An 11055-nucleotide genomic window follows, 5' to 3' on the forward strand; every position below is an offset into this window, starting at 1 on the left:
CCCTTGAAGTCTCTAAAACAAAATGAAAGTGCTCGAGTGAAATGTTTGTAATTTTACTGTCCAGACAAGGGCTTTGGAAACGGGAGCTGCCGGAGGTTTTGAAAAATGGGACTGCAGTGCCTCCTCCAGGAGAAGGAGCATACGTGCAGCTTAGAAATCATCTGAACAGGCTCGAGCTCAGATGATGCAAGGTAGGTGGTGGCTGAGAAAGAGCCTCTCCGAGGCTTACCCCTGCTTCAGTAAGAGCCTACTAGTCACAGATAATTAAAGGGATTTCATTTTCAGTGAGCTCTTCCGTATTCTCTGGGAAATGCAGAGGTACTCTTTAGAGAGTATGTCATCTAAAAAACAACCAACCGATCCCTGCCCTTGGTAGAAAGGGGCAGAGAACAGAGGGTATAGGCAAGATGTGGGGGCAACGAAGGGAATGAACGCTTTGTGGATCCTGGTTCATGTCGGGTGCCCCTTCCGAGTCAACCCCATGTCTCTGTGGTTCCCTCTCTACATTGTTACTATCACTCCTATTTATAAATGTGGCTCAGACTGAGCAGCAACTTGCCCAAGGTCACAGAGTCACTACGTGATAGAGCTGCAAGTGGAGCGCAGGTGCGCCCGACCCTAGCACACCCAGTGCCCGATGGTGACACGCTATCGTTGGTAATCACGGCTGCCACTGGGCTGAGGACTTCCTACACACCGTGCAACTCAGTGTTTCTCAGGCCCAGCGAGACTGACATTTCTTGTGGGAGCTGTCCCGGGGAGCGTTGTGGGATGTTCAGAGGCATCCCTGGCCTCAACGCACTAGATGCCAATAGTATCTCCCCTGAGGTGTGACAACCAAACATATCTCCAAACGTTGCAAAATGTCCCTTAGGGTAGAGAGCAAAATCACCCCTGTGAGGTAGCTATCTTTGCCTCCTTTTTCAGACAAAGACACAGAGCAGTTATGCCAAATCGCAGACCAAGGGAAGAGCAAAGCCGGGGCCTGAACCCAAATCACCTCTAAAGTGATTGCTCCTCAACCTTGTTTCAGTAGAAATCTGCTTCCTAACTTCCTCTCTAGGGTCTTCATCACCTACATTCGAAGGCTGTGTCTTGTGTCTTCACTCGTGCTGCAGCCTTTACGAGCTAAGTTTCCCGCTCTCATCCTCACCCGCCTGCACCGTGAGCTCCGGAGGGGCCTGCGCTGTAGGGCCCCCTCTGACGTAGCGCTGCCCAGCCTGTAGGAGGCGCGCAGGTGTTCACTTACTAAACGAGTAAATTATTCTAGAACTTCATGCCTTCCCATTGAAATCCAATTCATGCTGTTAACTTGCATTATGAAGGAAAAGGTTAATTCAGCTAAAGTAAATTCCAAGTAGCTCGTGTACAAAGTGATTAAAAGATGAAACGTAATTGAGTCTGAATAAGTGGATGCTTGAACACTCAGAATTTAATAAACCTTTTTGGTAAGTTCTCAAGAATTAATCATTGCCTCTGGAACTAAAGGGCAGCCATGATTCCTGTCATCTGTGTCCAAAATTGGGGGCGAGGTGAGAGCGAGGCAGTACAATGTGTTTTACTTGTTAAGGATTAGGCTGTGCCTGCTACGCGGGAGGGCAGGTCTCACGGGGAGGGAGGAGGCACCACCGTCCTTTCTCCCGAAGGCATCCCATGACTTTGGGGCAGTAGGACCCACTTGCTTTCTGCTGGTTTTCCAGCAGTCAAGATGCATTGTTCTGAGCAGCCTTTCTGCCACCTGCCTGGACGAAAGCGACTCCAATCTGTCGACTGCTTAATAGAAATTTCCCTCCGTGAGAAGCCGATTGACCGACCCTGCCTGGGATTAAAGCAGCCACCACCTCGCCATCTGCATAAAGCCCTAAACCAGAGGGTGTGGAATGATCAGTTCACAGGCAGGGAGCGGTGGCGAGGGAGTACAAGTGAAATGTGCAAGTCTTGATTTGCTCCTCGTGATTCCTTCTGCTTCGCAAATGCCACAACGTGTGGAGGGAGTTAAAACGAGCAGTGTTGTCACGATGCAGCCAAGCCTGATTAGACAGCCTGGAATTCACTTCTCCACTTTTTCTGTGTGGGCTGCACACAGCGGGAGAGGGAACGAGAGAAAAGCCTTCAAGGGTCGGAGCCGGCTGCCTCGTGATGACACAGAGATGCCTGCCAACCCCTCGCTCATCCCCGGAGCGGAGTGAAGGCGGCCTCTGCAGAGGCCTGGCCTTCCTCTGCGGCCGTCTTGTCAGCACCCAGCACGGCCACTGTCGCTGCCTTCCCATCCCCTTCTCCTTTCCTTCCTTCCCTTCCCTTCCTTTGCCTTTCTCTCTTTCATGCTTGCTCAGATATTTATGGAATTAACCCTTCCTCTTTTTCAAAACCTTTGAAAAGAGCAAATTAGTTGTGCTTTCGGGCCGTGTTCTGCACATTCACCTGAAGCCGGGTAGACAGTCTGATTCGTATTTGAGTCTACGACACTGATACCCTCCGCACTTGGCATGTGCTTTGTGCTTAATGAATGCTTGTTGAGTGACTGAATGCACTCATGAATGAATGAATGAACAAATAAAGCAACATCTCAGAGTTAATAGTGCCACCTCTTTGTAAAGGTGACAGTTTCTGTAGTCTCTTTAGCCTTTGCTTGTTTTACTCCGACCCAACACAGTGAAATATTTGCAAAGCCTGGAAGATACAACTAAGAGAACATGTTAAAAGAATGCAGTGGGTGACAGAGATTAAAATGAGGGACTGTGGAGTATGACAGATGACAGTTTGCATCTCACCTCTGTGGCTTACAAGTGGGGTGACCCTGGTCAAGTTCGTAAAGTCTCTTAGCCTTCTTTCCCCCATAAGTGACCGGGCAGCATCGTACATACCCCATGTAGTCAGCACGAGGAGCGAACGAGATAATGTATGTGAGGCACAAGCTGTGGCATCCGGCATCCCCGGAACACACACTACATGTAGTCATGCTAATGAGGGCAAGAAAATGATGATGTTGATGTTGGTGCTGATGATTACAAATGCTTAATATTCATATTTTTAAAGATTTGATGAGCTGCTAAGATAACCTACCGCTTTCTGATACATTTAAGATGAAAAAATAACCTACAAAAAATAGTTGTGTTAAAGGCCTAATACTATAACTCGGGAATATTCCGTATATACCATACGCCATAAATATATTTAGTTTACCGGCTGACAAAAGAATCCTTTTTAAGAGGGTTTTATTTTTATTCCTAAGTCCCTGATGACTGTAAAGAGATAATAAATATGGGGCCATTAATTATTATTCTTTTTATTAATGTTTTAATTTCTGTAAAATACAACACACTGATTGTTTGGAAAGGTAAGTTTGCAAAACATCTGTCCCGACGTCAGCCTTTAAACTAGGTAAATGAGGGTTACTTACTATATCATTCTTTGTTTTGGGCCGGGGAGAGGGGCCTGTCCTGGGCATTGTGGGACATTTACTAGCATGCCTGGCATCTTCGCACTAGATGACAGTAGCAGCCCATGCCCATAGCTCCTCCCAGTTGTGACAATTCAAGCTGTCTGCAGACTTTGCTGCCCCCCCCCCCACCAATCCCCAAACTACTAAGATGGGGTCATGAGTTCTCTGTGCGGCAAGCAGGGCAAGTGCTGCCCGTTGTCACCGTCCCTTAGCCCATGGAAATCTCCGTGCCATTGTCCAAGTTTCTACAGAGTTGGGTCCTGAGTCACCTGGGCCTTCTACCAAGCTGACTGGAGCTCTCAGGTCTACTCCCCAAATGCACACTCTCACCAATTCCAGCTCCCTCCCACCAGCTCACACACTAGGCTCTCCAGATCTCTGTTTTAATAGAACCCACCAGATAGCTCTGTGTGTTTGCTGTGGAGAGGCTCTTAAAGCAACTGCCACAATCAGCTCAAAAGCTTCTTACGTTCACTCTCAAGAGCACTTTGCACCCACACAGTTTGTAACCAGGGCCTAGAATAATAGCTTTGCTGGTCAGGAAAACAAATGAATAAAACCTTGATGCAGTTCAGAACCACAGCAGAACTCATCTTTATCCTAAACAAGTGGGGAGCAAAAGAAAAAAAAAAAAGAACATCACAAATCAGAAGAAAAATCTCAGGATAAAGCCATTTCCTTCCAAGAAAGTGAATAAAGCTTCTGCAATTGAGTCAAAACGGGGAGCGTTTTAAAATTGAAAACAAAAATTTCTAACAAATCACAGAGAAGATACTTGGAGTAGTATTTTCTCCTTTTTTTTTTTTTTACTTTAGTTCTGTATACAACAATAAATCAGTCCTTTGTCTTCTGGAAAAGGGAAAAGATGATGCAGTCATGGTAACCCAAACACTAGGAGAAATAAATCATCTTAATTCTGAAGGCCACAGAGCTGCATAAAAAATATACTTATGGAAAAGTGTGGCATGGAAAAAGCAAGATATGAAATCGTACACATGTTGTGAATGATGCTATGTAAGAAAAAGTAAAAGCAGAACTGGTTCCCATTTTTGCATAATTACCCTGTCCCGGGTGCCATGCCCACACATACTTCCTTAAATCTGTACATATCCCTGATCCTTCACATCTACCCTTTGAGGAAGACGCCATTTTCTGCTATTTATGAAATGAGGGAATAGAGACCCTGAGCTCAAAATTGCAAAGGTAGAAGGTAATGAGACCAAATCTTCCATGGCCCAATGACCCCAAGTCCCATATTGTTAGCAACTTTGTTGTATTGTATCCAACATGTAAACTCAGAGGAAAAGACTGGAGGGGCAGCTATCAAATTCAGTATCATGCTAAAATGGTGATCTTATGGGTGATTATTTTGTATTTCCCACCTTCTATTTTGTTGTTATGGTATTTATACAAATGGATTTTTTTAAATGTATTACATCTTACCATTTGAAAAGAGGGATATTTCCATGTACACATCAGTGTAATCATCTGCCACATATGTAGATATCAGCTAAGTTTAAGATAGTCAAAGGCATGTTTTCCCAAAATGGAGCTGCTAATATTGATTTGATTGGTTGGTTATTGATTTGAGATCTTCCTTCTTTAAGGTAGGTGTTTACAACTGTGAATTTCCTTCTAAGCACTGCTTTTGCTGCATCCCACAAGTATATTGTATTTTTGGTTTTGTTTGTCTCAAAGCATTTTCTAATTTCCTTTGTGATTTCTTCTTTGACTCATTGGTTATTCAGGAGCGTGTTCTTTAAGCCCCACAACCTGTGGATTTCCTCAATTTCCTTCTGTTGCTGGTTTCTAATAATTCCAATCCACGGTGGTCTGAGAACATACTTTGCATGATTTCATTCCTTTTAAACTTATTGAGACTTGCTTAATGGCCTAACCTGTGGCCTGTCTTAGACAATGTGCCATGTGCACTTTAGAAGAATGTGTCTTCTGTTGTTGGGTGGAATGTTCTATAGATGTCTGTTAGGTCTAGTTGGTTTATAGTATTATTCAAATCTTCTATTTCTGCCGTAGACTGAATGTTTATGTCCACCCAAATTCATATGGTGAACCTGTAATCCCAATGTGATAGCATCTGAAGGTGGGGCCTTTGGAAGGTCCCTAGGTCATGAGGCTGGAGCCCTCTTGAATGGGATTAGTGCCCTTATAAAAGAGACCCCAGAGAGCTCCCTTATCCCTTTCACTGTGTGAGGATCCAGTGAGAAAATGGCCATCTATAAATCAGGAAGTAGGGCCTCATCAGACCCCGAATCTGCTGGCATCTAGGTCCTAGACTTTCCAATCTCCAGAGGTGTGAAAAATAAATTTCTGTTATTTAGAAGCCCCCCAGTCTATGGTATCCCGTTATAGCATCCCCAGAAGACTAAGACGGTTTCCTTCTTGATCTTCTGTCTACTATCCACTCTTTAAAGTGGGGTATTGAAATTTCCTGTTATTATTGTTGAACTGTCTATCTCCCTTCAATTCTGTCAGTTTCTGCATCATGTACTTTAGGGGTCTGTTGTTAGGTACTAAATGCACTTCTCATCAAATGTCTGGGTACATCAATTTTCCCTCCTGCCAGCATTCTCAAAATTAGCCCTGGAATCAGAAGGAAAAACAGTGATGCATAATATTTAACATTTAAGAGTAATGAACACCTTATGTTCTCTTCTAGCAGAAATGACATCTCCTTGGATGAATGGTTGGTAAATATGTCTTATCTGGACCTAGATGGTCTTTGAAAAATAAAGCCAAATAACTCTGGATAATTAAATTATTTTCTTCTAGTTTTATTTTTTCTCCCCTTTGAAGACTATGAGCCAAATTTGACATCTTCCCTAATTTTTCAGTTTCCCAGAGGAATAATGAAGTTATGATCAGTGAATTCAAGTCAAATTTCTGAGCCCTTTGCTCATCGTGGTCAACGAGGTTACTTTCAGACCTTGCAAGAAAAGCTAGTCTTGATTTTAAGTAGTAATCTCCCTGAAAATACAAGGACTCGGGAAGTCTACAAGAACACACATTTCTAGGAACCACCAGACTTGCTATGGTCACAGCACCAGTAACATTCTACAGACATGCCTTGCATGCTCGTGATCTATCCGGTGTCCCCCACCCCCAGCCTTTAAGAAGCTGTATCCTGGCATCATGAAGAAGGTATAAACAAGGAAACCAATACATCACTTTGCTAAGTATTGTGACGGCATAAACAGAAGATGCTAGGGGTGGGGCAGAGTGTTGGAAGAAGGCATACCTCCTCTATCAGGGCATTATAATGGTTCTTTTCAAATCCACAAAATCCAGAAGCAAGGTTGGTTGGCTGATGTGAGGAATGGGATAGAGGCCAACTCGAGATCATGTGGCTGCGTATGGCTATACAGCCTTTGCAGATCATTTGAACTCACTCTCACTGCCCTACCACAGTGTTCCTCAGAGAATGGTCCAGTGCCCACTGGTTGACCTCAAAAGTCTTCCTGATGCAAAAATGCAAGTGCTTTTCTCAGTTCTTTTTTTTTCTCCTTTTTTTAATTTAAATACAATTAATTAACATATAATGTATTATTCGTTTCAGAGGTAGAGGTCAGTGATTCATCAGTCTTTAATACCCAGTACTCCTTGCATCAGATGCCCTCCTTCATGCCCACCCCCAGTTACCCCATCCCCCACACCCTCCCCTCCAGCAACCCTCAGTGTGTTTCCTATGGTTAAGAGTCTCTTATGGTTTGTCTCCCCCTCTGATGCCTTCCTCAATTCTTTTTTTTTCTTTTTCTTTTTTTTTTAAAGATTTTATTTATTTATTTGACAGAGAGAGAGACAGCCAGCGAGAGAGGGAACACAGGCAGGGGGAGTGGGAGAGGAAGAATCAGGCTTCCAGCCGAGGAGCCTGATGTGGGGCTCGATCCCAGGACTCCGGGATCACGCCCTGATCCAAAGGCAGATGCTTAACGACTGAGCCACCCAGGCACCCCCTTTCTCAGTTCTTAATGGCAAATGGGGATTAAGTCCATAGATTTTCACTTAGATGCATGGCCAAAAGCTATTAAGTGAGTTATTAAGAATCACTAAATTTCTCATCTCTCTGAAAGCCTGGTGTAGTAGGTAAGCGTGAAGTCTGGCTGCCACACAACGTGTGGTCAGGCCGCAATGTCCACCACAGAGAGGGAGAATTCCTGCAAGCTCAGAATGACAGTTTCTTTCTATGGCTTCACGGGTCCCAGGACTTTCGATTGCTGCTCTTTGTGCTCATTAACATAATTGTGGACTTATTCTGAGGGTTTACCTTTGTTAATCATTTAATTTGTAACTGCCGCATGGCTACCCCTTTGATACTTATTTTGTTTCTCTCCAATTCTTTGTTATTACTTAGTTCTTTCACTGCTGGAAAAAGAGAAGAGATGGTGTGGGCCAGTCATAGGATCTTGTTTTGCTCTTCCCCAGAAGTTTAAGGATATTGTCCTAGAGGAACTCTTTGATTTCACTAGGCTTGTTTATTATCATGTTCTGGACATTCCATACGTCCAGAAGCTAATTCTGAACCTCTGTTAAACTATTCCATTCCCACCACCTCTTTCAAATTGTCCCTGTACCAAAATCATCATGAGTTTCCCCTCTCATAAATCATAACATTGGTTATCTTTACTGCCTACTTAGGGGGTCATAAACAGCCATTGGATATCTTGAATCACTGAGCTGCTGTCTAATTCTTTTTTTAAGATTTTATTTACTTGAGAGAGAGAGAGAGAAAGGGAGAAGCAGACTCCCCACTGAGCAAGGAGCCCGACGTGGGGCTTGATCCCAGGACTCTGAGATCATGACCTGAGCTGAAAGCAGATGGTTAACCAACTGAGCCACCCAGACCCACCCCCCCCTCTAATTCTTCAATTGCCTTTGAAGTATTTTATCTTTCCACCAAGATTGAAGTATCCTGAGAGCAGAGACCAAGTTTGACATCTATACATCTTAACACAGAATGAAGAAAATGCCCGTGGTACAGAAGCTAGTCATAGAGGTTTCTTTACAGGGCCCCTGTGGTCTGACATGAGGATTGAGAGGGAGCAGAAATGGACACAGAGTGCTGGAAAGCAGCCCTGAACAGTCCTCTGGGTTCTTCACATGCCTGTCTATGAAGTCTGAGGTGGAATGAGCTGTAGCTACAAGCAAACAAGCCGATGGTGTCTTCTGACTGTAGAGCCGGGGAATTCCTGATCAAGCAGCAAACAGCAGGCACGGGAGTGTTGGAGGGCTCTTAGTTTTCAGACATTGCTGCTGGCCCTGTCTCTTCCTCTGGCCTTGCTTAAATTACCATCTGGCCACCTTAAATCACAGCCAGGAGAATCCCAAGAGATACATGACTGAACACCCTAACTGCCCCATGCCCCATGCCCTTGCCAGCCTGGATTGGGGTCCCATTTGCGATACTCCTGTGTCTCTTGGCCTTGACTCAGTACGTGCTGTCCTTGTGTAGCCTGGCTCTGGTCCCCGATTGGGTCCAGCCCCTAAGTCCTTTGCCAAAAGCCGTGATTCCTGATCCCTAACTGGCTAATCACTGTCCTTTCTGGTTCCTATCCCGTAACGTTTTTAACTGATTTCCATGAACGATTCTAGCCATGGCACAGGGCATGGAAAGAATCTGAAATCCCACTTAAAAGGAGTCATTGATCTCAACTGGACGGGCATGCTGGTCCATCGTATATGTTAAAGTATTGTAATAGTTATAACCTGGACTTTGAGCCTTGGGTCACATGGTGTTCGCAGTGTTTGACACTATGGACTCACTCAAACTTCAGACAACAGTCTGTTTGATCAAATCATTGAACAGGACATGGTGAGGGTAGGAGACAGAGTGGTGGCCCAAGAAGGGGGAAATCAATCCAACCAGTAAGGGGCTAAATGATGGCTGGTCCACGATATTTACTGCTTATGAGTCCACTGAATCAATCAATGTTAAAAGATGCTCTCCTTCCCGTGACCACAAACCATGACCATGGAAGTCTCAAAATCTGACATAATTGCAGGAGAAGAATTGATAGGTCAAAAGCAAACCAGCCTAATACCTCTCCTATGAGAAATAAAAATCATTCCTTGGCTTAAAACAATGCCTGTGCTCATTTGGAATTCAGAGCAATTACCCTGACAACGTAGGTTTTTCACATTCCTGTAAGAATAAGGAAAAACAGGCCTCTCTGTGTGGTTTTGCCTTATTAGAATTTGTTCGGGAAGGAAGAATCATTAAAGTCTTCTCTGAGAAAATGAAGTAACAAAGACTTGTCCTGGATATTCTGGTAACTTTTCGATATTTTATTGAGCTGATAGTTTCCTGTTCCTGTAACCTTGTAATCCAAGGCAACAGAATCACTGCAGATAACACTACAAGATCCTCTCTGAGCTCATTTTAAAACAGCATTCCTTTGAATCTTCAAAACCAAGTTCTTCTGAAACTGTAACTGGGGTTAAATTTAGGTCGACATGGATTTCAGAAAAGCAAAATCCTGTAACGTTTACATTAAAGATTCATGTGTCTAGCTGGCCTTGGTTGGGTGATGATAATAAATATTACAAAACATTAATTTCCTTTCCCTGGACTTTCTCACAAGAAAGTTCTGCAGCTTTGTCCCAAGCCTATTGGAGTATTTCATCTCAGCTTGGCTCTATGAGCAGGACTGAGTGTAATGATGCTTACCATCAACGTGTTTCATTCCATCATAAATAATAACAAGTGTGTGTAGCCACGGTTCAGGTCAGTTCCTGCTGCCATGGCTTTGTCCCCGACCAGGTTCCTGGGATTCATTCTTAGAGTCAGAGAATCCACGGTATTTTATCCTTACTCCTTTGTTCTTTTATGTAACTGTGCTGAAAATACTGAATAATACTAGGTGTGTTATTTTAACTCAAAACAGCTCCTCTTTCTCTGTGCTATAAAGAAATCTTTTCTGCAGAACTAACTCGCAAATGTCCTAGTAAGCCAGCATAAGCATGACACAAGGCACATTGCTGCTACACTCGGGATTATCTCAGAGAACACTGCGTTCTTCGTTATGTCTATAGGAGAAGGCACAGCAGGGCTCCAGGGCTGTGCTTGCCTCTGCCTACATGGTCAGAGGATTTCACCCTGACACCCATAGGAAGAGTGCAGGCCATCTGTAAGGCACGGTGGGGAGAAGGGATGAAGTCACACGCCCTCTTGAGGATGCACGACAGATGGGGAAAACCAGTGTTCCTGTAGGAGTCATCTCAAGAATAGGAGCAATAAGTGGGTATCATAAGGCTTAACAGAAACAGTGGATACAATGCTCTTCACACAGTGTCTGGCATATGGTATATGATTAACAAATGTTTCTAGTGCTCAGCTCTAGCGGCTGCTCAGTAAATATTGGCTGAAGAAATGAGTGTGTTGATGAACAAACGAATGAATGGGCAGTCAGCCAGGTAAATACCTGTTTCATGTTACCAACATAGATTCCTCTCTTCTAAACTTAAGCTTCTGCTTAAGAAACGGAATAAACTGTGCATGGTGGGATTCAGTAATGTTGGATAAAGTAGATTTGCTCTCAGGGTCCGGCAGGAGAGTTGGAAAGAAAGAAAGAAAATTCCACACGCCCCCTGCTGACAGA

The sequence above is a fragment of the Ailuropoda melanoleuca genome, chromosome X (assembly GCF_002007445.2).
Source record: "Ailuropoda melanoleuca isolate Jingjing chromosome X, ASM200744v2, whole genome shotgun sequence".
NCBI classification, from domain to species: Eukaryota; Metazoa; Chordata; class Mammalia; order Carnivora; family Ursidae; genus Ailuropoda; species Ailuropoda melanoleuca.